Source organism: Ambystoma mexicanum, chromosome 7p, assembly GCF_040938575.1.
Source record: "Ambystoma mexicanum isolate Mex_15411 chromosome 7p, UKY_AmexF1_1, whole genome shotgun sequence".
In the NCBI taxonomy this organism is placed as follows: Eukaryota; Metazoa; Chordata; class Amphibia; order Caudata; family Ambystomatidae; genus Ambystoma; species Ambystoma mexicanum.
In genome coordinates this window covers 50,542,786-50,570,468 of record NC_090939.1, presented here as the reverse complement: position 1 = coordinate 50,570,468, position 27,683 = coordinate 50,542,786, and the positions used below count along the sequence as shown (strand labels likewise).

General features: G+C 49.5%; 1 protein-coding gene across 3 annotated transcripts in view; it reads right to left on the bottom strand.

Annotated features, from left to right (window-relative positions):
• The window catches only part of SPAG17 (sperm associated antigen 17), a 1,712,709-nt gene that overhangs the window by 1,556,667 nt on the left and 128,359 nt on the right, over positions 1-27,683 (bottom strand). The window lies entirely within an intron of this gene.

The window sequence follows — 27,683 nt, the reverse complement described above, 5'->3', positions numbered from 1 at the left end:
GCGTGGGTCGTGGGTCTCTGGGGAGTGGTGGCGGCTGGGAGGCCTTGCTGCTGTGGCGTGGGTTCCTCGGAAGAAACGCACCGGCGGGGTCCCCGGGACTCACCCCCTCTTACAGCTCCACGAAGGTTGGGTGGAAGAACCACCAGGCCTGGCTCCTGCCACGAACGAGGGAAGCATCGTGTGAGCGGCCGATGCCGGTGCCGCGGGGTTCCCAACACCAGTAGATGGCACCCGTGCCATGGCGCTGCGCCGGCCGGCACTGGAACCTGGAAGCTGCGGCTGGGCTCTGTGACGTCACAGCAGCGGACGGGCCCCCGGGGTGACGTCACAGCAGCGGGGGTCAGCCGCCACCACTGCTGGACATGTCAAAGAGCAGGAGCTCTGTCCAGCTGCGGCAGCACCCAGCCACTAGGATCAGACCGGCCGGCCGGCCGGTGGGGGCACTGCCCAAAGGCGAGGAGTGGGCCCACAGGTCAGGGTGCGTGCGGGCTGCACACACACAGCGGAACATGCCATGCGTTCTGGCGCCTGCGGCCCTGGCTAACACACTGAGCAAGTGCACACCAGGGGCCAGTTTACAGAAGCTTTGCACAGGTGCAAGTGCAAAGTTTGCACTGATATTAGCACTGGGGCAAAGTTACAAACACTGGGACATGTTACAAAACCTTTGCACCGTGACAAGTGCAGTTTGAAGCACCAGGACAAAAATTGCCCTTGTGTAAAATAGATACATTTTCAATGCATTTCTGAGACAAGGGCAAACATTGCTACAAACATGTGCTGAAAATGTATACATTTTTCAACAAGGCAATGTTTTCCCTGGTGCTTATAATATGCCAAAATGCACTTGTCGCAGTGCAAATGTTTTTAAATATTGTATTGTGTTGTAGTAGTCATTTATACAGCGCCTTTTCTCATTTGTATGACCTCAAAGCGCTTTGTGGCAGGAACGCCCTTGGAGACTGAAGTCTGGGTATGGGAAAGTTCTCAGAGGACGCTTAAGATGCGTGTGTGCATTTGGCCAAGATTAGGATTTAGGAGGGCTGGCTAGGCTCCAGCAAGCTGCCTGAGAGGTCAGGCATGTAGACAGGTCCGGAGGGAGGTAACGACAGAACGGTAGTGCAGGAGACTCAATATGTACCCAGCTCAACCAAAATTTGTCGTAGGTTGTCGCTGTATTCTAATTGCACAGGTGTTGAGGCAAGTCTGCTGTTTCAGTGCGAAACAGTTATGTGACCAGCTAGACAGAATCTGACATAGTCGTAGCTGCTTTCTAGAGTGCGTGGATGGAGAGCCGTGCCTGCGGCGGATGTCCACCTAAGTGGTGCCTTTACACATACCTTAAGCTCCGATGTAGCTCATCTTCGATGTCGCTGTGTCATCCGATCTTCTGTGGGGAAGAAAGCCAGCTACCTTCACAGATTTGTTCTATGCACTATGGACAGGCTACCCTTAAGTCTGTCCAGTGCAATAGGTTGGATGTCCTACAGCTTCGTCTAGGCCGGACAGAAAGGCTGCCCTAGAAGCTGGGATAATGGGAATCTCTGCGCACCATCAACACGTTCTACAACTGCTGGCGAAGGGAGTCTACTAGGTGCGATATCAAGGACACCTGCATTCAGCCTCTGTGTGCTACAATGGCTAATGTAAGCAGTTATAAGGGCAATGGTGGGTTACCAACATATATTTTGGAGGGTCATGAGCGGGCTCGACATTATAAGCCGTAAATGCTCCAAGTGGAACACATGTGTTAACCTGCATGTGCTTTCTTCTCGTTGCAATGCCAGGCTACCCGCCTGAGTACAACCCCACGGCGATACTCGCAGGTATTGTAAGCGTCGAAGCAGGCTAATATGAAGAACCTGGCCGGTCCAGTACCAAGGCCCGGAGCAGTGGCACGCTATCCTGACGGATCTTTAAGCATAGAGGGGGCAATGCCAATACAGCTTCTTGGTGCAATAAACCACTGAGGGAAGCTGGGGGGGGTGATCTAATCTGTCCCGTCTTCCTTTCCCCCCACCATCACTCACGCATTTGCAGGCTCTATTTGCTTTGCCTGTTTTTTTTCTTCTGGCCTGGAAGGGACACCATAGGAATTAATGGGCCATGACTATCACTAGGGTAGGGGCCATCACTATTAAAAGCAGGCTTTCTACCTGCTGGGCACACTATTGTTTTCCAAATGTGCACCTTAGACTTCCATAGGAAAAATAAATAATTTCCTAACTCAAAAACGTTTTTAAACTTGCATTCACTAGATTTCTTTGAAATGTGTTTTTTTTGTCGAACTACCACAAAAATGCCCTATAACGGTGGGTTCATGGGTGGCCACTACCCCTACCTTCACGCTGAATATAAGCAAGTGACCAGCCCAACCCATGCTCTGGCCAAACACATTTCATAGCACTTTTTCCTTTATAAGGAATTGCATAAAGTCATACGATTAACAATCAGTTTTGAATATATAACATCTCAGCAGCAGTCTCTGAACCTGCTGAGCTGACCCGGTAGCCTTCTACTGTAGAGCCTGTCTATGGATCCTTTAATGTACTAAAAAGCACTGCATTACCAACAGTATTTTGGGTGCACTACTGCCATGCACGTGATTTAAAGTGGAAGTGAATACAGTGTGGAGTTCGGAAAGAAGCAGCATGAAAGAAATAGCCCCATTTTAAAACTATTATTTTGAACATTTCCTTTGAGTGGAGTTCAAACACAACTCCGCCCCCTTGGAACTCCGCCCCCACCTTGACCCTTGTGGGATCCATTTCCACCACTGGTAATAACTTCGAATGTTTCGGCGTTGCCACAAGTGCACCTCCAGTTTATCGATCCGGGGCGCCCATTCATGCTGCGGATAAATCGAGAAAGGACACCTATGGAAACACAGAAGACCAAGAGGTCACCAGTGACATTGGATCTGCAGCTATGCGTTCCTGCTAAATAGAAGTTGCTTCATCGCGTGTTGCCGCACGGTGGCAGTATAGAGCCAATAATGGCGACTCAGCTCGGTTTAATAAAATGCTGCCAGGCCCTGCACACTCCGACGAGTGTTGGGCGATGCAGCTGCACGGTGTGCAGTTCCGCTGGACGTGCTGTGGGCCTTTTCCGTGCAGCTGTGGCGGGGCCTGTGCACATTTCAAATGTGGGCACTCCCCTGCCATCCATAACAGGGGGCCCTTTCATTAAAAGAGGACAGGCACACGGATTAGGGGGGCAGCTGCAGATTAACTGGGGAGCGCAGGAGAAGAAGAGAAGTGTGTGGGGGGGGGGGGGGGCAGGAGGGGCACGACAGTTTCATAATGGCACACCACCTGGCAAACTTTCATGACACTCAAACGGTTATCTCTGCTGTCTTTACCGAGCCCTTCCCTTTGGTAGTCTCAGGAGTTTGAAGAGAACACACTCCACCACCCAGGGCCCTTAAAAAATGTGTGGGGCCCTGCAAAACATGTGTGGGGCCCAATTTCAATCGTAGGAAATGATGTCACAAAAATAGTCTCTGATATCCGTGGGAATCAAACTGACGATTAGAGTATGAATCTTAATTTATGACAATTTAACGAAGAAAATCCCATTTACTGGGAGTGTATTAAAGTAGCCAGAGGAAGCAAACCCGCAGGTCTTCAAACGTTATCACTAGGGCTCTAGTTAAAAACAGTGGGGTGGGCCTCATTAACATACTCACAGGGGCTGAACGGATTACAAGTGAAATACGCACATGTTATTCAACTGACCTTCAAAAAATGAATTATAAATAACCAAAAAATAACCCGATCGAGAAGATGTTCCTATAACACTGATGGCAAGGTATAAAAGGTGCGCCCTTTTAAAACCCAAAAATCTATATTGAAATACTCCATTAAAAGCAAAAATACCAATAGAAGACATGTGCTTTGAAGGCACTTTCATGTGGTCTTGTGGGTAAGTGTGTGCCCAGAGGACCTGGGTTCAAACCCTAGTTGGCGAACACTCAAGCAAACAAGCTTTTCTGCATTTTGGCCTCAAAAACACGCAAGAGGGATGGCGTCAGCATTGTGAAAAAAGTAGGGGGATGCTGTCAACCAACATCTACCCTCAACTTGTACCCTGAAATCAGGAAAGGACCAGACTTCATTGATGAACCTGGTAAATCACAACCAATGCTCATTTCTGACATCTGTGCGTAGCTTGCCGACGCAGGTTCGAATCCCGGCAGGGCCAACTCAGCCTTCCATTCTTCTGAAGTTGATAATTTCAGTACCATGCATTGGGATAATGATATCAACTGTTAATACAGCGCTTTGATGCCCTCGGGTGAGCTAGCGCTACTTAAAAACTGGAACGATTATTATTATTGCAGCAAACACAAAAGGGAACGAGGGAAGGAGAACAAAGGAAAAGCCAGGCCCTCCAAGAGCCAAACGTGCTCGGCCACTTGGTGAGAGGGGTGCAGCCGGCACTTGACACTGGTTACCTCAAAAAAACTGCAAGTGGTGCAGACTATGCAGCAAAACAATATTAGGCCCGAAGAAACAGACCATGTTAACCTCTTTATCAAAATTCTCCCAGTCACCATTACCCCACCCAACCCCACCACCCCCATCCCAACCAATAGAAACGTCTGTGCATTGCACGCCAAAGCTTTTGAGACTGGGGCACCCCACAACCACACCATTATCTTAAAGTCGGCAAACACATGGAAACTATTTGTAGTCAAGTCCACCGCGGCAAGTTGGTCAGAAGAGCTTTGGGGCTATAGTGCAAATGATATGGAAGAACAAGCTACTTACCAACTGGTAACGTTCTTTCGAGTGGATGTTCCTCCAACGTATTCCACATCTTTGACATGTAATGTCCACAGCTGTGCTGCTTCGGAAATTTCTCGGCAGATGGCGTCCTGCATCGGGTCGATCTCCCTCAAAGGCCTCCGTCGAGGGCGACGTCACTGGATGTTATAAATAGGACGCACAGCGTCTGTAGCCTCAGTTTATGTATTTTCCTCCATAACGTGCAACACCAATGCCTGCTTGACTGCACATAGCCTTGCGGAAACCTAAGCTGCAATCGCATAGGAAATTCTCCAGAGGGGCAGGCTGGGAGCGCGATGTGGAATACGTTGGAGGAACATCCAATTGAAAGAACGTTACCAGTTGGTAAGTAACTTTTTCTTCGAATGGATTGTGTCCTCCAACGTATTCCACATCTTTGCCAGACTCCCAAAGAAGTACCAGAAATTGGAGGAGGGAAAACAATTTAGAGTACCCAATCAGATGGCAGAATAAAGAACCGCCTTACCAAAGGCCATATCTGGACCATGGATTGTATCCAGGGAGTAATGTTTAACAAAGGTGTGGAGAGAAGCCCATCTGGCTGCATCACAAATATTCCTAATAGGAACTCCCCGTTGCAGGGCTGTGGAAGTAGCCACGCCCCTAGTGGAGTGAGCTTGCAAACCTTCAGGTGGGTCTTTGCCCGCCAAACGGTAATACTCCGTAATGGTAAGGATAATCCACATGGACCAGGTCTGTTTATTAACAGCCTGGGCCAATCGGTGTCCGGCGTACCCCACAAAGAGTTGATGGTCCAATCTGACCTTGGACATCCTAGAAATGTAAAAGCTCAGAGCTCTCCTAGGGTCCAATCCATGGAGTCGCTCCTCTTCCTTACCAGGATGAGGAGGAGGATAGAAAGAAGGAAGAACCACTTTCTGGCTCAAATGAAATTCCGACACTACCTTGTGTAGAAAGGAAGGACGTACCCGCAGTACAACCCGATCTTTGTGGAACACAGTAAAGGGTGGCTTAGATGAAAGTGCCTGCAACTCACCCACTCTGTGAGTGGAAGTAACCGCAACCAAGAACACGGTCTTGAAGGACAATAACCTCAAAAGGACAAGAGTGCAAAGGTTCAAACAGAGCACCCATGAGAAATCTCAAAACCAAATTCAGATTCCAAACCAGCACCTGGAAACGGGACAGCCGGAACACATTAGTGAGTCCTTTAAGAAATTGAGAAATGAAAGGAATCTTAAAGTAAGAACATTCGTTAGACGAGCCCTTGAAGATAGATAGCGCCGCCAGGTAATCCTTAATGGTACCCACTTGAAGGCCGCTGTGGGCAAAAGAAAGCAAGAAAGACAACACCACAGGAATGGAACACTGAAAAGGATCAACATTTTGTCCTCTGCACCAGTCGCAAAACTTACACAACGGTACAGGGATTTTGTTGCCGGCCTCTTGGCCAAAAGCAACACCTCCATCACGTCATCTGGGAGGTCCCAATCCCTATACCTCAACATTTGAGATACCAAGCGTGAAGGTTGAGAGTCCTGACCTCTGGACGGAGAACCTGACCCCAAGTCCGACACTACAGTCACCTCCGGCCATGGTTGCCAAAACAGCTCCCCCTTCATCAGGTTCCCCTCGTTGGCCCACCACAGCAGATCCTGTGAGAGAGTGGAATCTGAACGGGATCCGAAAACTTGCCTGAGAACTGCGACCAAAGAATCTTGAGAACCCATTGCAGGGATCTCATCCGCAGTCTGGCCTCTGGCACCAGAAAAATGCAGGACACAAGGAGCCCGAGCAACCTTAAGAATTCGAAAGCCGGGAGACTCTGCGCATGTTGAAACTTGTCCAACATCTGCACAATGTGATGAGCCCTTATCTTAGGAGGCGAGCACTTCCCCAAAGGACGTGTCGAACACAGCTCCAATGTACTGAAGCTGTTGGGAAGGTGTCAGATGTGACTTCTTGAAATTGAGGGAGAAGCCCAGCCTGTGGAGGGAGCGGCAGGTGAGACCGAGGTGATCCAATGCTTGTTCGGGAGAACACGAACGGATCAGGCAGTTGTCCAGGTAGGGGTAGACGCGAATCCCCCCCCTTGCCCGAGATGCGCTGCCACCACCACTATCAGCTTGGTGAAGACCCTCAGGCGGAGGTCAATCCGAATGGCAGGACCCAAAACTGAAAGTGCGAGTCGCCAGCCGCCTCAGGCACTTTCTTTGCTTTGGATGAATCGGCACATGAAAGTAAGCGTCCTTGAGCTCGAGAGACACCAACCAGTCCTGAAGTCAAAGGGCCTGGAGAACCTGAGAAAGTGACCATCTTGAACTTGTCCTTCCTAAGAAGTTTGTTCAACCAACGCAAGTCCATGATGGGTTTCAATCCCCCCAGTCTTTCTTTGGGATCAAAAAATAAGGGGAATACCATCCCTTGTTCCCCTCAACTACAGGCACTAGTTCTATAGCGCCTTTCTCTAGCAGGGTCCATATTTCCTGCACAAGGAGCGGATCTGGAAGCTTCAAAGAGAGATTCCCCTGTGGATTGCCGTGAGGCCACTTTAGGAGGGGAAGGCAGTAGCCATGGGCTATTGTATTCAGAACCCACACATCCAATGTAATAGCTCGCCATTCTTCGAGATGCTGAGACAGTCTGCCCCCAACCGGCCAACCATGGAACATGGCCTCATGCTTGTTTTGGATAGGCTGTGGCAGCACCTGAAGGCAAAGAGGCAGCTGCTTGAGCGGCTTTGGCCCCTCCCTTTCCCAGAGCACCACGGGTACTTTTAGGTGACCCCTTTGACTGGTGGCTCCTCGCGTTCTACCAAAGGAGGAGTAGTAACGGAAACAACCTCCCCTTCAATGCTGTCCCCTAGGACGAAAAGGCAGAGGTTGACGCACAGCTGCCCTCAAAGATTTTGCCGCAGCTTTTGAGGTCTGCAACCTCTCAAGGCTCTTGTCAGCTTTGCTGCCAAACAAATAGGCGCCATCAAAGAGCTTGGTCAAAAGACGGTCTTGCACATCCGGAGCAAAACCGGACTTCCGCAACCATGCAAATCTGCGTATAACGGTGCTCGCATCCATGGACCGGCTAACACTGTCAGCCGTTTCCAAACCCAACTGAAGGGATTCACACATGGCATCCTTGCCGTCTTGCACGAGAGCAAGGAACCCCTCCCTTTCTTCCCCTTCGGGAATATGCTCAGCCGCTAGAGAAACACAATTCCACAGAGTATGTGAAAATCTTGCCAAGGCACAAGTGGAGTTGGCCGATTTCAGCGCCATACTCCCCGCAGAAAACACCTTGTGTGCCCAACCGTCGAAGCGTTTGTCGTCCCTATCAGGAGGGATGGTAGGGTACGCCGCCTGCCTCGAGGTGGCTGTAGCCGCCTGAACCAACAAACTCTCAGGAGTGGGGCCAGATGAAAGATAGCTGGGGCCGCCGGAAGGGCAGTTGTTAACTGACGGAAGAGATTCCGGGGACTGCCAAGCAGCCGCCGCACTTTTCTGCAAGGTCAGATGAAAAAGGTAATACCGGGTCAGAGGATGGACCTTGATCCAGAATATCCGCCAAGTCATCCTGAACAAAAACCTCAGGAGGAGTTGACCAACCAAGATAATCCGTGACTCTAGCCATCCGTCTCCTGTAGGACGACTCAGCATGAGCCCTAGGCTCAAGTCTGCCAACCTCCACCTCAGGAGAAGTGTCTAAGCCACTGGCATCATGAAGAGATTGCCTTAACTCTTCCAATTGACTAGCCCCTGAAAAGACAGGTGCTACATCAGGCTCAACCGGGTCAAAATCTAAATCTAACCTCTCCTCCTCCTCATAGATGTCTCGGGACAGCCGAGGGTCTGGAGTTCTTAAGAGGCCTTACAGACTTGGAAGTAGCGTTCCATGGAGGATCCACCACACCAGGGACCTCCAACGGCAAATACCGGCCAAAAGGCCCTGAAGGCTCCAACGGTTTTGACGTCGACATCGACAACGGTGCCGAGGGCTGGTACGAAGGCAAAGCTTTGCTGTCCGAATCCAACGGACACATCGCCGACGGAGTTGACGCCGACCTTGAGCCCTTAGCAGGTTTCTGCGGTCTCGCTGGGGACGAGGACCGAGACCTGGAAGAACGTCTCCTGCGACCATCCTGAGCCTTGTCTGAACAGGACCTCAAAGGTTCCCGATGAGGATCGCGCCGAGGACCCGAGCCCAAAGGCGCACGAGCCACGGGCCGTTCCTTGCCAGCTTCACCAGAAGGCGCGGACAAAACTGTGCCTTGCGATTGAAAAATCGCCAAAATCTGCTCCCTGAAGGCAGCCCATTCCTCCGGAGTCAAGGACTTTGTCAGACAAGCTACTTTCCTTGCGGCTCCATCTTCCGAGGAGGACGGGGAAGGCGACCGGTAACGGAGCTTTCTAGAATGCCGAGACAAGGAGGACGAATGGCGGGAACCACTCCGGGACTGAGATCCCCGGGATTCCTTCCGATGCAGAGAGTCGCCCCTCGAATCGTTGGTGGACATCCGATTGGACTTAGATTTACGGGACTTACTGGGTTTAGAACCCCTACCTACCTGAAGCTTCCCTTTATGCTCCCGCAAGGCCTTAGCATTCACCGACTGGCATTTGGAACAGTCGTCGGTGTCTTGACTCCCGCCCAAACACTACAAACAAATGAGAGGTGGGTTGGTAATCGACATTTTAGCCTTGCAGTCCCGGCAAGACTTTAAACCAGACCGCAGAGTCGGAGGGGTCAAAGAAGAAGGCATATTCACGAGGAATACACGAGGCATGCTGAGTCCAAAGCAAACACGTTAGCAGAAAAAAACAGAACTGAGGCTTCGGGCGCAACGCGTCCTATTTATAACATCCGGTGACGTCACCCTCGACGGAGGCCTTCGAGGGACATCGACCTGACGCAATCGATGCAGGACACCCTCTGCCGAAAAAGTTTCCAAAGTACACAGCTGTGGACATTACATGGCAAAGATGTGGAATACGTTGGAGGACACACTCCATTCGAATTCCTTTTTGACTTAAGACTCCAACATGGCAGTTCAGTATTGGCTGGAAACCATCCTCTCCCAACAAACCATCATCGAATAACGTGGCACCGCTACTGGTCTGCCACTTGTTACTACATGCTGCTGAAATATGACAAATTGGCCTGTTCCCATCCTACCCCCACCTCTCTCTCCTACTTCCCCCTTCCAGCACATTTCCTCCGCCCCTGACCCTCAGAAGCTGGTGGTGGTGTGATCACTGCATCCTTGATGGGGAGGGGACAGGCGATGTGGGTGGCAGAGGGCATACAGATTGGGTAGGTGGCAACTGCCTTTGGTATGGGCCTCTGCTAAACTCAAAGTTGATGGCTGGAAAGTTACAAATTAGTCATAACCATGGGCACGGCACTGGGCAATGCTCCAGGACATCATTGTTCACCCTGCTGCGTCATTACAGAAGGGGCAAGACCATATGCACACCAAGCTTGGTTTCACCTAATAGGGCCAGTCCAGCCAGAATTGCTTGGCCACCTCCATTTTGCCCCGAGACCACAAGCACCCCCAGAGATGTTTTGGCCTCATTTGGCTTCATCAGTGAGATGTAGCTGCAGACCCACCTCAGGGCATACCAGTCGCACTCTCGGTGACAAATGCAACTTTAGACCTTGAGGAGTAGAAGGTTATTAATCAATCTCAAGTACTGGCAATTGCATTAGCCCATTATTTGCCAGCCTGCCATGCAATGCCATTGTGTGAGGGGAAAGACCATATGCAAACCAGGCAATCCCAGCGGTCAAGATTAATTCCTAAGTTTCCTACCATCAATCCTTTTGCTTTACTAAAGTCACCCCGAGCGATACGGGTCTGCCCAGGCGTGGGTCCTGTGCCTGCTGGGCCCAGAGACCCAAGCAATAGTTCACAGATGAAGCCAAATGGGGCTGAAACATATCTGGGGATGCTTCAGGTCTCGTGCAGAAGCGCCGTGACCTAGCAGTTTGTGCTGAACTGCCCTTTTTCTGGGGTGGGACCAAGCCTGGCATATGGTCTTTCCTCTCCAGTAATGATATTGTAGGTTGAGGAATGATAGTCTGGATGGTTGCCCAGGGCAATGCCAGTGGTTAAGATTAATTCTAAACCTTCCAACCATCACTCCTTTTGTGGTGCTGGTATGGGCCTCTGCCATGGTTTCTACCCCTTCAATGTAAGAAACCAAATCTAAAAATTGTCCTTGCAGGAACCACAAATGCTTTCCTATGCTTATATTATGCTAGAAGGTTTATATACTACCAGTAGACATCTGTAAAAGTAGACTGGAGCGGACTCCTGGTGGTACTAATGAAGAGTATCAGAGCACAGGCGGGGGTGTCACAGAACCAGCCGTCATCTCAGCAGCCACCGGGAAACCAAGAGGTTGTCGAGATGATGAATGGCAAACCTCCCACTTTCCGCCCAAACCTGGGTTTGGACGGAGCGGTAATGCAGCAGTAATAGCATTACCACCACATTTCTACTGCTCCATCCAACCCCTGATGAGGCCAGAAAGACTGTTGCAGCGGTCCAATCTTGACACCACGACAGCCAAGATTACTGTGTTTTTGGTAGAGGCAGGGTGGAAGCTGGGACTGTGGTAGAATCAATCTGGCCCCCCTGAGAAAGCTGGGGGCCTGGGAAGAAACACTGATGTTTGACCTGAGGCCCTGTGTTGGGGAAGATTCTCATGTCCAGAGGCCAGCATTGCTCGGCTGTCACATCTTCATGCCACAACTATGGTCTCAGAGTTCATCTCAGAGCCTGAACCAGGCTGGGGCGGCTGGACATTTACTGCACAAAGAGAAGCTCTCGGGGCTGCGCCTGATGGATCCAGCTTGTTGCGCTCCAGTAGAAGGTGCCTCCATCTGCTTCCAGTAGAAGGTGCCTCCATCTGCTAGGGTGAAAAACAAGACACCGAACCAGACTATTAGAGTGCCCCAAGGCTGGTTCTCTCAAGAATCGTGACAGGGGTCAGATGCAGCCAGCTAGCAGGATGGCTGCCTTGACAGCAGGCTCCGGCCAGGGTTCTAGCCCTGCTCCCAGCCGGATAGTGGATCATTATAATTAGTACCGGTGTGTCCAGGAACTGGTCATTTCCAAAGTGGTTAAGTTACATGAAGGAGGTTAGGTATGCTACAAATCTAGGAGGGACATTCTCCCTCAAAGACAATCGAGCACCTCAAACTGGCAGTATCGAGCCTGGTGACGGACCGAGAAGGAGTTGGAAAATGTGGGAAGCATGGCACAGTTGAGAGTCATGCAGGCTGAGCCAGAGCAGGCGGCAAGACATGGTCACAACAGGGATTGGAAGGAAACATTACCAGAGTATTTAGCAGCAATTGCCACATGCTACTGGGTCATAGGATCCCCGATGGTCTTAACACCTGGGGAGTGGGACTTCTATTGTTGGCATCGAGGTTGGCATTGACCATCATAGTGGAGATAAGGATGGCCCAGGTGTCATAGAAGGGACTGGATCAAAAGATTGGAAGGATAGTCAATGGAGAAGCAGTTGGAGAAGATGGGAGAAACAGAAAGCGCCATTGGGGTGGAAGTGAGGAGAGGATGGAGATACTGGGGGTGCTAAGGCAGGTAGGTGCCGGATAAAAGAGTGGGGAGGTCACTGCGCTGGCAAGTCACAGAGAAGAAACAGTATACAAGCAAAATACAGAGAATTTCGCAATGGGCAGCAACAGCAAGATTTGACTTTTTCAATCTTGGAATCGGATGTTAGCAAAGGGTTTTAGGAAGCACTGCGCAGCAGGATGACAACATGGGAGTAACAAGCAGAAAGAACAGTGATAGTTGAAAGCAGTAGAAGTGAGTCCGTAAAGAGGGAACTAACCCATAGTTCTGGAGGTGGCAGTCCGGATTTCTTAGAGGAGTGAGGTGGCAGCATCATTGTGGTTAAGGTGCAGGGAGGACCCCAGTTAGCATTCCGGAAGCGGACGGGGAGCAGACAGGGGCCTTGGAAGTGGGCCTTTGCTGAGAGGGCCGGCTGAAGCCTGCTGGTCCCTCATTTGATGTCAGAAAACACTCAGCAACCAATGGGAGTGCAGCAAAGGGAGAGGTGGTTCAGCACAGCCTGCCTACACACCAAAGAAAACCACAGAGGCCATCTTGGAAGGGCCAAAAACAGTCAAATAAGCAGCAATAGCAGGAAAACACTGGTGCTTTCAAAATAGAAACGCAGCTACAGGTATTCAAAAGCTCAAAAAATGGCTGCATGAAGTGCCAAATAAAACAGTCTTTTCCAACATTATTATGCAAATTTCCTCCATTTTTCTTTTTCTTCTTTTTTATTTTTTCAAATTTCGATTTTTCAGGTTCAATAATTCCCCTGGAGGTGCAGTAATGCACAGAAAGTGCACCTACCTAATGGAATGGTCAGCAGCCAGGCACAAACTCCACATGTGCAGGAGAACAACAGATGGCCAGGAGGGTGGAAACAGGACCTCACTCCCAGTGAGAAGCAGATGTAAGAGGGGGATTGTGGGAGCAAAGGATGTGGTGAAGACTGTAATGACCTGATGCATGGATTTAATCTGGTCTCTGAAGAGGACAGACTGCCTACAAGTTGAATCGAGTGATGCAGTCATGGAAGGTGTTTTCCCCACAATATGACTTTGTTATACCCTTTCAGTTGATAAAGAAAGTAAATTCAGTGTTTTGGGTCCTTGGCTTTGCACTAATTAGATTACGGTGTCATTACCAGAAATCTTTTAAAATGGGAGCTTGAGTTTTTTGTAAATGACTGGAGCCAGGTGGTCTAGGGTTCTGCTGAGTATATTATACAGGTCGGATAGAAGGTAAGTACCGTCAATTACCGGCATGGCGCAAATAGCGTGTCCATGCTGGTAATAGGCCGCTAAAAGCGCACCATTACGAGTTCGCAGGCACAAGCTTTGCGCCATGCCGGTAATGACCTTAGCGCCATGGCGCAAAAATGCCCGAAAAACACCCTACCGGCATAACCCGCACCGTAGTGAACACTACCGCCATGGAGCAACGCAGCATTAGCGGTGACCGTAAATACCAGTCACCGTTATTTACGGTCACCGCTAAAATGCAGAACTGGAAATAGCGTTATCTCACAGGAACTGGAAGTAGCACGGGGGCCATCTTTAAAAACACAATCCATTGCCATCCTCATCAGACAGGACCCCGGGCACACTGTTGACACACCGGGAGGTTACCACCAGTACTGAGGAATGCCCAAAGCGCCGAAGAAGGGAGCTGCCTGCCTCCGAAAGGAGCGGTTCAGCCCTGGCGAACTGCAAATGCTAGTGGATACCCTCCACGAGCATGCGGACACTGTTTTCAGCAACGACATGCGGAGGGTGGCGGTGCTAAAAAAAAAAAGGACATCTGGGCACTTGTGGCGCAGAAGGTGAGCGCTGTTGTCAACACCCCCAGCACCACAAAGGACTGCCACAAAGGTGGGACGACCTGCAGCTGAGGGTGCAGAGCATCCTCTCAGCAAATAGAAGCCAGGCCTTGGAGACTGGAGGAGGCCCAGATTCGCCCATGAAACTATTACCATGGGAGGAGACATGTGCGGCCATGATAGGCCCCAAATCCATCGAAGGGGTTGGAGAAATGGAGTGTGGGGCAACGTCATCCGCTGATGGAGGCGAGTGTCCAAAGTCAATACTGCCAACGCCAATGTTATGAAAGTAACTGCTAAGGTCTGGCCAAGGAGTCACGGCATGGTCGGCCACACCCTCCCACCCCCTGTAAATCATGCCGAAGCAAGTGAGACCCAGGCTCGTGCCAGGTGCGAGGCCGTAACCTATATGACACATACCACACAAAGTGGCCCATTCCATGAGGCACACAGGGCAGTTGATGTAAACAGTGTGCATGTTAGACAGCACAGTACCCGGCCAACATGAGTGACACAGACATATGCATGCATTTACCACCCAAGTATTGAATTATGTGCCGTTCCCCACCGAAATGCTGATAACCCACAAGTATCTGAATGTGCTATTGTAGCCATGTATAAATGCTGACTCTCAAATCATCACTCATGCCGTCCCTCTCTTCCACCCCCACAAGCAGTGAGCATGACAGCGAGGAGCAGGAGAGCAACCGCCTCAGCACTTCCATGGGCCAAGGCAGGGGCCGCCGTCTCCCAGCCAGGAAGACAACACCTGGACGCACACCACCGGCTCCAGCAAGGCCCGTGGAGGGTGCACCACCCCCACCCCTCCCTGCACTGGCTGCAGACACTTGCCCAACGCCGTGGTGTGAGGAGTCGAGTGTGGGTGGGGAGGTGGCAGCTACAGCCCCCCTCGATGTTGCAGACAGTCCCAATTCCATCTGTGGAGCGAATGGGGAGGACACATTTGAAGTCGTCCATACCTCTGATGCCCACTCCAACCCCCAGGTCTCCTATAGTGACTCGGGTGAGACGGACACACCTAAGCTATCTGGCCAAGGAGCAACACAGGGACATGCCAGTCCTGTGGCCATTTCCCTTGAGGAAACGCCGGCAGGACATGCGAGCCCGATCCCCAGCAGGGCCACAACATCAGCCGCAGATGCACATCGGGCTGAGCAGCTCACAGCCCTGATCACTGGCTTCATGTGGGACAATCGGCAGGCCAGGGAGGAGTGGCGGGATGAACTGAGGGCACTGGGCCAGGTCCTAACGGACAGCACCCACCGGCTCTGTGAGGTCCTTGGCCGCATAGCAAATGCTCTGGAGGCTGCACATCCTGCACAACAGCCCCAGCATGAGGACACCCTCTCAAATAGCAACTTGACCCAGACCAGCCCGCTCCGTCAGTCGCTCCGTACGATGCGCCACTAGGACATGCCTCCCCCTGGCTCCGGGAGCGCACAGTGACATTACGGTCATCCACATGTGGGCTATGTGGACCCTATGAGACTAGTGTGGGGTTGTTGTGGTGGGAGGGGAAGGGGGGGAGGATGTGTTTGGGAGTTGTGGTGGGAGGGGGAGGGGTGTGAGGGTGTGTTTGGGAATTGTAGTGGGAGAGGGAGGGTGGTTGAGGGTTTGTTTTTCACAGTGAAATTTTCACTTTAAATACAATGGTTGTTCATCTAAAAAACAAAGTGGACATTCATCATTGCGCATGTGTCATTTAATATTGCACAGTGCATGGTGTACATGTATCCCCACACCCAGTGCCCGATGTCCAGACATCCTCACACCCTCTGCTGACTTGTGTGCCAGAAATATTGTCCAATCAATGATAGCCGCACGGCACTTCCCTCCTGTGCATCAGCACCGTGATGCTGTCCTGCCACTTCTTCCTCCTCCACCCATCCATCCATCATTAGGTGGTAGTAGTTCCATGTCAGGGGGCAGGGGCACGTTCCGACGGATGCACATATTGTGCAGCATTACACATGCCATGGTGATCTTGGACACCTTCTCATGGCTGTAGATGAGTGCCCCACTCGACTGGCTGAGGCAACAAAATCGTGCCTTCAACAGGCCAAAGGTCTGCTCAATGACCAAACGTGTACGGGTATGGGAACGATTGTAGTCCTCCTCGTGCCTGTTCTGTGGGTTTCGGACAGGGGTCATGAGCCACGGCTTCAAGGGATAGCCACCATCACCTGCATGAGAGGGGAATGAAGGTAAGTGTATGTACATTCATGGCGGACAACTGTACTAGTCTCACATGGCAGCAGGTAATTTCTGCCCATACGCACATGTCCCTGGATGCATTGACCCCATTTCTGGCCCCGCTACGTGTCCTGTGCAATGGAATGATGGAGGGGGTAGCATCTTCAAGATGGGTTATGGTGTGCACTCACATCTTGTTGCACGTGCATCGTATATGCATGCAGCAGTGTTGTAGTAAAATCATTGATATGTTGTGTTCTGTGAGATTTGGTAGTAGGGAGTGTTGGCTGTAGTCAGTAGCACATTCGTCATTCTGCACTGATCAGTACCATGGTGACTTGCAGCACTCCTATGGGAGCGCGGAACCAGTGACACGCTGTGGTATCCCTGTTAGGCGCACTTCACTGCACTCTCAGGGATGACTGTCGGGTGTGGTGAAATGCTGGAGGCAGCGACATAGTGCATATGCAGTGCATAGTGCAGGATGTGCTTACGGTGTGTGAGGGCCGCCGATGAGTGGTGTATGTGTTGTGGGATGTGGCCTGGTTACCTGTTAGTCATGTAGTGTTAGGTGTCGGCCTTACTTCATCACTGTGGGATTTGGTAGTCCTGTGCCGTTTCACTTGCTTTGGGGCACAGTGTTCGATGAAGTTCGCATTGTGCACTGGTGTCAACATTTCCACCCAGGTGGAGTATGCATCTCCCCCCTTCTTCCCACCCAGGTGGAGTATGCATCTCCCCCCCTTTCCCACCCAGGTGGAGTATGCACCCCCCCCCTTTTCCCACCCAGGTGGAGTATGCAGCCACCCACCTCACAACCCCAATGGACTGCCATGGCTATCACAAGTCTCCCCCCTTCTCACCGGTCTGTATTGTTTGCTCGTGATCTTCGGAGAGGTCTTCTTTCGCACTGTTCGGGATTTATATAACCCTGTGCGTGGGTCCTCGGATTCCAGCGTGTGGTTCGTGACCCAGCTCCAGGATACGTTCAGATGTCTGGGGCGAAGACCAGGAATAATGAGATTCACATTCGGAGACCCGAATGCGATGGAAATCCAGGATATGCAAAGGTAAGGATAAGGGAAAGGATGAAAGAAAGAAGAGGAATTCAGGGGACCGGGAACCAGGAATCAAAAGGAAGCGCTGAACGAGCTCCGGCAGCACACGTCCGACTACTGCAAGCGGTTGCGTTGAGGCGAGCAGAGCCATGGGGGCGTACCTGCTTTGTAGAACGTAGAGCGTACAATGCAGAGACTGGCAAACAGTGTTCCGTGTTCAGCGGCCATGTTGGGAGTACTACTGAGTTCAGTCCCCTATGGATCAGGGATCACGAAGTCCAGAAGGGACGCGAATGGCGGTTCATGACAGCATGCCTCCTCTGACACCCAGCTCCTCTGGGTTTACCCAGATGTATAAGATGGTATCTTCAGAGCAGTCTGGGGGCATTCATGTTTGAGACGGGTTCCCAGGTGCGTTCACTGGGAGGGTACCCTTTCCACTCGACCAGATACTGCAGCTGACCAAGTCTGTACCTGGAGTGACATATTATGGAAACCTCATATTCTAGCTGATCATTGACAATCAGAGGGGTAGATCTTGGAGCAGTTCGAGAAGACTGGACGTATGGTTTAAACAGAGAAGTGGGAAAGACCGGGTGGATCCTTTTCCAGGATTCTGGTAGTCTGAGTCTAAAGGCCACTGGGTTAGTGACTTCCTTTATGGAAAAGGGGCCGTAACACCTGGGAGCCAGTTTATTTGGTCGTAGGTGTCGAGGTAGAAGTTTCGAAGACAACCAGACTTTATCACCTATTGAGTATGTAGTCCCTGGTCTTCTTTTGAAGTCAGCATGATGTTTAACGTCTCTTCGGGCCTTTTCTAGGTGCTCTTTTGCTACTTTGTGTACATTGATAAGGGTTTCAATCCAGGAGTCAACCGTAGGAACTGGGGTAGGATGTGGGAGAAGGGATGGTAGAACCGAAGGGTGGAATCCTTGACTACAGAAGAAGGAACTGGTTTTGATAGCCAAGTGATCCGAACTGTTGTAGGCAAATTTAGCCACAGGTATTAAGAGTGACCAATCGTCCTGGACCTTGGTGGTGAAACAGCGAAGATATTGTTCCAGAGTTCGGTTTACACGTTCAGTAGCTTAATTGGTCTGTGGGTGATAACCTGAGGATAAGGCACGTTGGATTCCCAGTATACGACATAATTGTTTCCAGAACTGGGATATGTACTGGGGTCCTCTGTCAGAAATGATCTTAGAGGGTAGCCCGTGGAGTCGGAATGTGTGTTCCAGGAAGATTCCGGCAAGTTCAGATGAAGATGGCAATTTATATAAAGGTGTAAAATGAGCCATATGAGTGAACAAATCAAATCAATGGTAACCATGATAGTTGTGTAGCCCCTGGAAGGTGGCAGTTCCACGATAAAGTCTGTGGCAATGAATTCCCAAGGTCTTGTTGGCAGCGCTGGTTGGAGCAGGAGACCTGCCGGTTTCTTGTTATCATGCTTGTTTTGATTGCAGACTGCACATGTTTGGATATAAAGCTGGACATCATCCTTCATCTTAGGCCAACAAAACTGTCTTTGTATTAGACGGAGGGTGTTGGTGATGCCACGGTGTCCTGAATGAAGGGTATCATGACATAGGCTTGTGATCTTTTGTAGTAGTCTCTCAGTGGGAATGACCAGCCAATTGTCCTTGAATAATATCCATCCTTCTTTTTGAGATTCCATCGATTATTACCATTAAACTCCTTCCAGGTTTCAGAGGACTGAGTTTGAATCCGAATATCCTCCAGGAGGTTCATTGCTTTGGCAACAAATATTGTGTGCGGAAACATCTTTGGGAAGGATCGATCTTCAAGGATTTCGTAGTTAGTACGTCGGGATAAGGCATCGGCTATTATGTTGTGTGTTCCAGGAACATGATGGATTTGAAACTGGTATTGAGCAAAAAAGAGCAAAAACGGTCTTGACGACTGTTCCGACATTCCAGGGATTGCAGGACTTGAAGATTCCGATGGTCCGTGCGGACCTGAACAGGGTGTTTCGGTCCAAGGAGTAGATGACGCCAATCTGTGAAGGCTTGACGGATGGCTAGCAATTCTTTTTCTAAAACAGAATAGTGGGTTTCGCTAGGAGTCGAGGTGGAAGACAGATAGGCGATGGGGTGTTCTAGCTCGTCATCAAACTCCTGTTTCAAGACTGCCCCGATGGCGTAGTTGGAGGCATCAGTTTCCACAAGAAAGGGTCGATCAATGTCAGGTTGGGCTAAGATGGGGGCTTGTGTGAACTCCGACTTTAACCGTTGAAACGCCTCATCTTGGGCTGCTGTCCAGTGAAAGGGGGTATCTTTTTTTTAACAATGTAATGATCGGATGAACAATCTCAGAAAAAGAGGGTATACATTTCCAGTAGAAGTTAGCAAGCCCCAGGAAGGATTGAATTTGTTTTACAGTAGTTGGAACAGGCCAGGATTGAATGGAATCTACTTTCAAGGGGTCCATTCCAATTCCTTTTGGGTTAAGGACAAATCCAAGATAGTGAACAGTAGACACATGGAAAAGGCATTTCTCGGGTTTAGCTAGGAGCTTATGTTCACGTAGACGTAAAACTGCCTTAACATGTTCTTCATGCTTAAGATGGTCCTTAGAGTATATCAGTATGTCGTCCAGATATACAATGACGAAGAGGAACAGCATATCAGAGAACACCCGGTCCATAAAACGTTGGAAGAACGCTGGGGCATTGGCAAGTCCGAAGGGCATAACCAAGTATTCAAAATGACCAAAGGGTGTTCTAAAGGCTGTTTTTCCATTTGTCACCTTCTTTTATACGGATGAGATGGTAGGCACCTTTAAGATCTAATTTTGTGAACACTACAGCTCCTCTTACTGCTTCCAAGATATCCGAGATGAGGGGCAATGGGTAGCGGTCCTTGAGGGTGCATTGATTAAGGCCACTGTAATCTACACAGGGCCCAAGCTCCTTGGTATCCTTCTTGGGAACGAAAAACAACAAAGCTCCTGCCGGGGACTTAGATGGTCGTATGGTATCATTTTCCAAGTTAGTATCCAGGTATTCTCCGAGGGCACTTTTCTCAGGTTCTGAACATCCTCCCAAAAGGAATCACCGCTGAGGGTTCAGTATTGACGGCGCAGTCCTCAGGTCTGTGAGGGGGAAGAGCTTGAACTATGGCGGTCGAAAATACATCTGTATAAGCCTGGTAGGCCCTGGGAATCTGGGTGATATTAGAGACAGTGAGTGGACCTTGCTGGTTCGCTTGCGAGTCTTCAGAGGATCCTGATGAGGAGTCTAGGGATAAACAGTGGGACATACAATGTTCTGAGCCAAGAAACAAGGATCCTGCTGCCCAGTTGATGTAGGGGTTATGCCTCTGTAACCAGGGGATGCCCAGAACCATTGGGTAATGGGCAGATCTTATGATGTCGAATTTGGTTCTCTCTTGATGGCTGTTTATAGAAAGCAGGATCTCTTTGGTTTGAAGGGTTATGGGTCCTGAAGAGAGGGGTCTTCCATCAATAGCCTCTACAGATTGCATGATGTCTCGAGTTTCATATGTAATGTTATGGGTAGTGACCCAATCATGATCTATGAATATCCCCATGACCCCGTAATCCACTAATGCCAGAATGGGGTAGGATTCTTTCTTGGAAGGCGATATAAAGGCCTGCAGAATCACAAGGTTGTTCTGTCCAGGAGAGTTCAAGGATGGAATAGATGTGGAGCAAACATCTCTCTCCCGAAACTGTGCTCCATCTAGGATCGGGAGCTGGCATTTCCCGAAACGCTGTGGAGGGGCAATAGGACACTCTCTCACAAGATGTTTATCAGAAGCACAATACATGCACAGACCAGTGTGAATCCGTCGCATCCTTTCTTGCGGGGTTATGGGTCCGCGGAAGGCCCAAAGTTGCATGGGTTCTGGGTCCGTGGTCGGAGAAGCTGCAGGCTCAGGTCTAGAAGGATGGTCTGTAGAGGCCTTTTGGAAGGGCGATTTAATTTTCTTCTTTTCCACCTTTCTTTCCTGGATATGAAAGTCGATTTGCAAGGAAAGATCCACGAGAGCCTGGAAGGAACTTGGGCGAGCTACCCTGGCTAGCTCGTCCTTTATCTCTTCATGCAATCCTCTTTGAAAGAGGGTGAAACAGGCCTCTGGAGACCAGTCTGCTTCCTTGGCAAGTTAATTAAAGCGAGTCACATAGGTAAGCATATCCTGGGATCCTTGTTGAAATTCCAGTAAACGTTCTTGAGCACTGTAAACCTGCTGTGGGCAATAAAACATGGTCTTTAGCGCCTGCACGAAGCCATCATAGTCATCCAGGAGGGCGTCGTCCGAATTAACTAAGGGAGTTGCCCAGGTCAAGGCATTCCCAGTGAGATGTGAGATCATAAAGCCCACCTTTGCTCTGGTAGTGGAGAAGTAGTAGGGCTTAAAGGTGAAGTTCACTAAACATGAATCGAGGAAGGCACGAAGGGTCTTTGAAGAGCCATCATATTTATCCACTACTCCTCCCAACAACACGCTTTCCTTGGTTACGGTGTCACGTGACAAGACCAGCTGTTTCAATGCAGCATTTTCGGCTTTAAGATTTTGGACTTCCTCGCATGAGGTCTTGAACTGCGGCCTCCATTTCTGTAACTGTATCAATTTGTTGGCGTCTCACTCTATCACAAGTCCCCCCACTTCTCACCTGCATGTATTGTTTGCTCGTGATCTTTGGTGATGTCTTCTTTCGCACTGTTCGGGATTTATATAACCCTGTGTGTGTGTCCTCGGATTCCAGCATGTGGTTCGTGACCCAGCTCCAGGATATGCTCAGATGTCCGGGATGAAGACCAGGAAATAATGAGGTTTGCACTCGGAGACCCGAATGCGATGGAAATCCAGGATATGCAACGGTAAGGATAAGGGGAAGGAAGAAAGAAGAGGAATTCAGGGGACCGGGAACCAGGAATCAAAAGTAAGCGCTGAACGAGCTCCGGCAACACACGTCCGACTACTGCAAGCGGTAACGTTGAGACGCGGAGAGCCGAGGGGGCGTATCTGCTTTGTAGAACGTAGAGCGTACAACGCAGAGACTGGCAAAGAGCGTTCCGCGTTCAGCAGCCATGTTGGGAGTACTACTGAGTTCAGTGCCCTATGGGTCAGGGACCACGAAGTCCAGAAGGGACGCGAATGGCGGTTCATGACAATGGCCCAGTCAGGCAACTCACCAAGCATCCAGGCACGTCGTCCAGCATGTCGCTCCATATAGCGTGGAGTTCCGCAGGACCAAAGAGTCATGAGTTGATCCTGGATATCGGGCACAGCAATGTGTGATGATCTTGCTGGCGTTGCATACCATCTGCACGTTGATGGTGTGGTATTGCTTGAGATTGCGAAATGTCACCTCCATGGCATGCAGCACCACCAACTCCAAGTGGGTGCAGTCGAGGGCACCTATACAATTTGACATGCCTGCCAGTGCATGGAAGGCAACCTTTGTATTAATATCTCCTGGGGAGTCCGTGGTAGGGATATGTAGTCCCTTGTGTGCTTTAGGAGGGCATCCAGCACTTGGTTCAGTATCCGGGAAAATAAGGGTTGTGATATGCCATGCATGTGCCCCACTGTGTGCTGGTAGGTGCCTGTGGCAAGAAAGTGGAGCGCAGACACTACCTTCAGTAGAGGGGGGATGGCGGTGCGTATTTCTATGAGGCTCACTATGTCGTCATTTATCAGGTCCACTATGGTGGTGATGGTGTCACGGTCAAGCCGGTACAGGGTGTGAATCTGCTCTGGTGTTAGGTTGAAGGGGGTGGCTCTGATGAGAGGGACTGGTGGCTGCCGGAGTGTTAACAGTGGCTGCACTGGTGGGGTATGCTGGGCCTGTCTCACCCTCCTTCTCCTCCTGTGTCTCCTCTGTGGTGGGGGCTGTGGTTGTTGTTGTTGCCTTGCAAGCAGGGCCTCCAGCTCCAGTAATGCTACTACTATTGGTATCATCTTGGTGTGGGAGGGGGTGTGGTGTGTGGGTGTGCTCCTTTTGTGCTGTGCCAGACTCCATTGCCTCCACCTGTGCCGATTGTGTGCACCTGTGGCTCTTGGTAACACTGCTCAGGGTTCTTAACACCTTCTCTGAGATGCCAGTTTTTACTCCATGCCGGTAAGGTACTTTTCGGGCTTCAGTAGGCCGTTATTTTCATGTCCGCATGGCTTGTGATCAGCTCCGGTTTACAGCATGCCGGTAATGCCGGCATGTTGTGTGTGCGTGCCTGGACCTCTATTTACGGCATCGTAAAGTACGATGCCGTAAATAGCGGTCTGGTTGGTCAGAATAGCCCATAGCGGTAAGCGATGCCGGTAATCCATTACCGGGATTGTTTTTAACCTTACCTCCAACCTCGGAATGACCCCCACTATTTTAAAGAATAATTGCAAGTCACAACGGGAGTTACACGGGAAAGCTCTGAATGTGAGACATTCCTCTTAGATCAAAGAAGAAAACATCTGCAACAGCCAAAGTATTGGACAATTAAAAGAGTATGAAGTCTATGCATGATTGAGTGAGGAAGTCTCTAGGAGGCCAAGAGGAGCAACAACTCCCCGCACAATTGAATTAAATAGCAGTAAATAAGAGGCTGAAATTGACAAATTTGTGGTCTCTTCACAAGTGATTCAGAAGTTGAAGACAATGGCTATTCATTAGAGCCTCAGACAAAGACAGGGGTGTGCTCACACTCCTTCAAATGTTCCAGGACAGTGAGTAGGCTGCAAGGTCAACTACAGACAGAAGACTTTCGCTCATGGCCGACCGGTGAGGGATGATGGATAATTGGGAGAAAAAGAGCAATCTGACACAATTCAAAGCACCTTGGTTTCATTTCACGTACATGCTGCTAAAGAGCCTCAAGTCCAAGGTTGGGATAGTATGCCAACTAATCAGTGGGTTTAAGGGGCAACCTAACATACAATGTTGTATAGAAGAACCTGCTGCCCTTTTGTCCACTGTAATCAGTACCATACGTGTTTAGAGGTAGTTCAAGGCGTGTCCTACAGATAAGGGGCAGCCAATAATGTATTCATTCTTATATGTTCCCCTAACCAATCCCTCCCCTTGATTGGTTTCATGGTTTGTCACTTAGGATGACATCATAGATGATGCATATTGGGGTACAAGACCTCTGTGTAGTCAAGTTAATATGTGGGTTTGCATGCATCAGTCTGATGCCTGTCAGTTCTCCCTGCTTTATTAAATGAGAATATAGTAGTACTTTGCCATATTCTTAGAGTGTGTCCGGTTTTTTGGTAGGATATATTTCTTTGTAATTCCATCTAGCACAAGAAAAGCTTCAAAGTGCTAGAGCAAATGACCATTGTCCGGAATGTGTTGGGGTGGAGGATGCTTTTGCACGCAATACTTTCGAATGAGCGGGTGGCGGGTGTAGGGCTCTGTGACAGGTATAAGTGCCCAGAACATGTTAGGTCTGAGTATACATTTACATGCAATACTTGCGGATGGGTGTAGAGATTGTTGTGACAGGTATACGAGCCGGGTGGATGAGAGAATTACCCCTCCATTTTATTTTGTCTGTTATTAAACCAGATTTTGTAGTTCTCTGGAAATATGTTGTCAGCTAATGTCATTTAACTGTCTGTCGCAGAACCATGTTTCCAACCAGAGCTACAAGTCCTGACATGTGACCGAGGGGTGACCGCCTCACCATCCAAGAAAGTGTCAAAGAACTAGCCAACGATGCCGAAAGATAAGGAAAGAAGAGCGGGGGACCCTTCTAACCCAAGACTGAGTGATCTGGGAGAGGATGGGAGGTCCGACTAGGGACAAGAGAACTGCAGAACTGAAGAATACCATGCCGCTCTGTCTAATGTTCTGAGTCATTCATTTTTTTGCCCTTTCTTGTACATGTCACCAGTAAAACCCTTTCAACCCCATCAAATGTTGTATAATCCACTTGGTCTCTGACATTGGGAATCAATTTCAGAACTGGGGGCCTAAAGTTTGGTTTCCCTCAACTTCTTATAGTGTTCAGGAAATCCCGCAATACGGTTATGCAAGCTCTTAGGCAAGCGTGCTTCGGAGTCGATCATCTGCTCTATATTCTTAAACTCTTAAACCTTTGATCCGAAGCTACCAGGGCTCTTACCATCTCCCTACTTCCTGGCCGTGACCTTACTTCCCATCAACCCTGTTTCCCCATGTTGCAGCATCTCTGGCACATTTTATTTTGCAGCTCAATCAGAACATGAAAACTCACTCTTCTGTACTCATTTCCTACCGCCCACAGCTCAAATTCCTGCCTGTCCAGTCACAACATACACCTCCAACCACGGCACACACCTTATAGCTTGAGGATCAGCCTATTCACACATTGAACCTTTCCCAGTTGAGGGATGGCCTGATTACATAGAATGTGCTCCTATCAAAGAATTGGGTGCCCACTTAAACCTCCAGGTGAGGATCTTGGGTGAATCACTGCTAAGTAATAGAGTGAATACGGTTGGTAAGTGATCAGAAACGATTGCATATACAATCACAAGGCCAGTTACTACACTGCTAAGTAGGTAAAGAGACAACAGCCAGCCAATCCTGCTTTGTGAACAGTTGGCCGAAGAATAAATGGTGCATTGTTCAACAGGACAGTTACCAACTTCCAATACCAACCCACTCCTAACAATCTATATACTGTAACATGGCTTACACATACCCAGCCAATCGCAATCACGAAGTGCCCGATCTGTCACCTTTAGGTTTAAGAATTGTGTCATAATCTCCATCAACAAACAGCAAGTGCCACAACATTTAATTAAAATAGTTTCAAATAATTCAGGGGCATCAATAAACGGGTGAGTGTATAGAACATCTGAATGCCTTTCATCTAACCTTCTGCAATAAAATAATGTCCATGTTTATTTGTTTATTTGCATCTTCAGAGCATGCAAGACCGAAGGCTCTGGGGGCTGGTGACAGTAGATCCAGCAAGTACATAGTTGGCAAAGCAGAAGAAGAAGAATTAGAGATGACAAGGTTAACGCAGATCAGGGGAATAATCCGAGCTCGACAGTGTGATCTAAGAGTCTTGGGTGAAGAACCAGGTTTTGAGTTTATTACGGAAGGACCAGAAGGAGGGGTCTGATCTGAGGGACAGTGGTAGGGCATTCCACCATTTGGCAGCCACTAATGGGCAACTGCGCCCCCCTACTTTTGCTCATTTTAATTTGGGAGTGGTGAGGATGTATGAGGTGATGGCTCGGGTGGGTCTATAGGGTTTGGTAAATTAGTTGAAGAGGTATTTCGAGGCTGTGTTGGTTAGGCACTTGTGTTATAGAAAGTGTTTTGAATTTGATGCAGTCTTGGACAAGTAGCCACTGGGCATTGAGTCTGGCTGCAGAGTTCTTTCTTTGGGATGTTCAGTGCTGCTCTTAGGGCATTGTACTGGATGATTTGAGGTTTTTTGATATTGCTTGTGGAGGAACCTGCGAGTAAGGCATTGCAGTAATCTAGTCTGGACAGTATTAGGGCTCTCGCTAGTGTGATGAAACTGTCGTTAAGAATGGTCTACAGGCGTTTATGAGTTTAGCTGCATAGGCTGCTACAGAAGCTGTTGCGTTGACTTGTTAAGTTAGAGAAAGTGAGGAGTCGAGATACACCCCTAGGGTTTTCACTTCCTTCAGGACGGTGATGGGGTTCCCATCTATGGTGATGGATTTCTAGTTGCCATCCAATTTGTTTAATCGGGATTGGTTCCCTACTAATAGTAGTTCTGTTTTATCGTCATTTAGACAGAGTTCGTGTTGCGCCATCCTGGCTCTGATGATTTGATATATTTTGTTGAGGGAATTGCTATCCTTATTGTAGTTCCCAGAGATAGGCATAAGGATCTGCGTATCGTCCGCATAGTTGGTGTAGGAGACTCCTTGTTCGTCCAGGAGGTCGAACAGGGGCTTAGTGAAAATGTTATAAAGTGTTGGTGAAACACACGAGCCTTGGGGCACACTGCAAAGGACTGGGGCTGGCGTGGTACCCGCTAGGTTGGAGAAAACCCTCGTTGTGCGATTGGATAGAAAGGATTCGATCCAGGCTATGGCTTTGGTACAGAATTGTGCTGAGGATAGAGAGGTGTTGGCATAGGATTTTGTGGTTTACTAGGTTGAATGCCGCAGAGAGGTAGAGTATGAGTAGGATGGCCAGGTTCCCATTGTCTAATATCTCGTGCATTTGGATTTTCATATCTAGGAGTGCTGACTCCGTGCCATATCCTGGGCAGA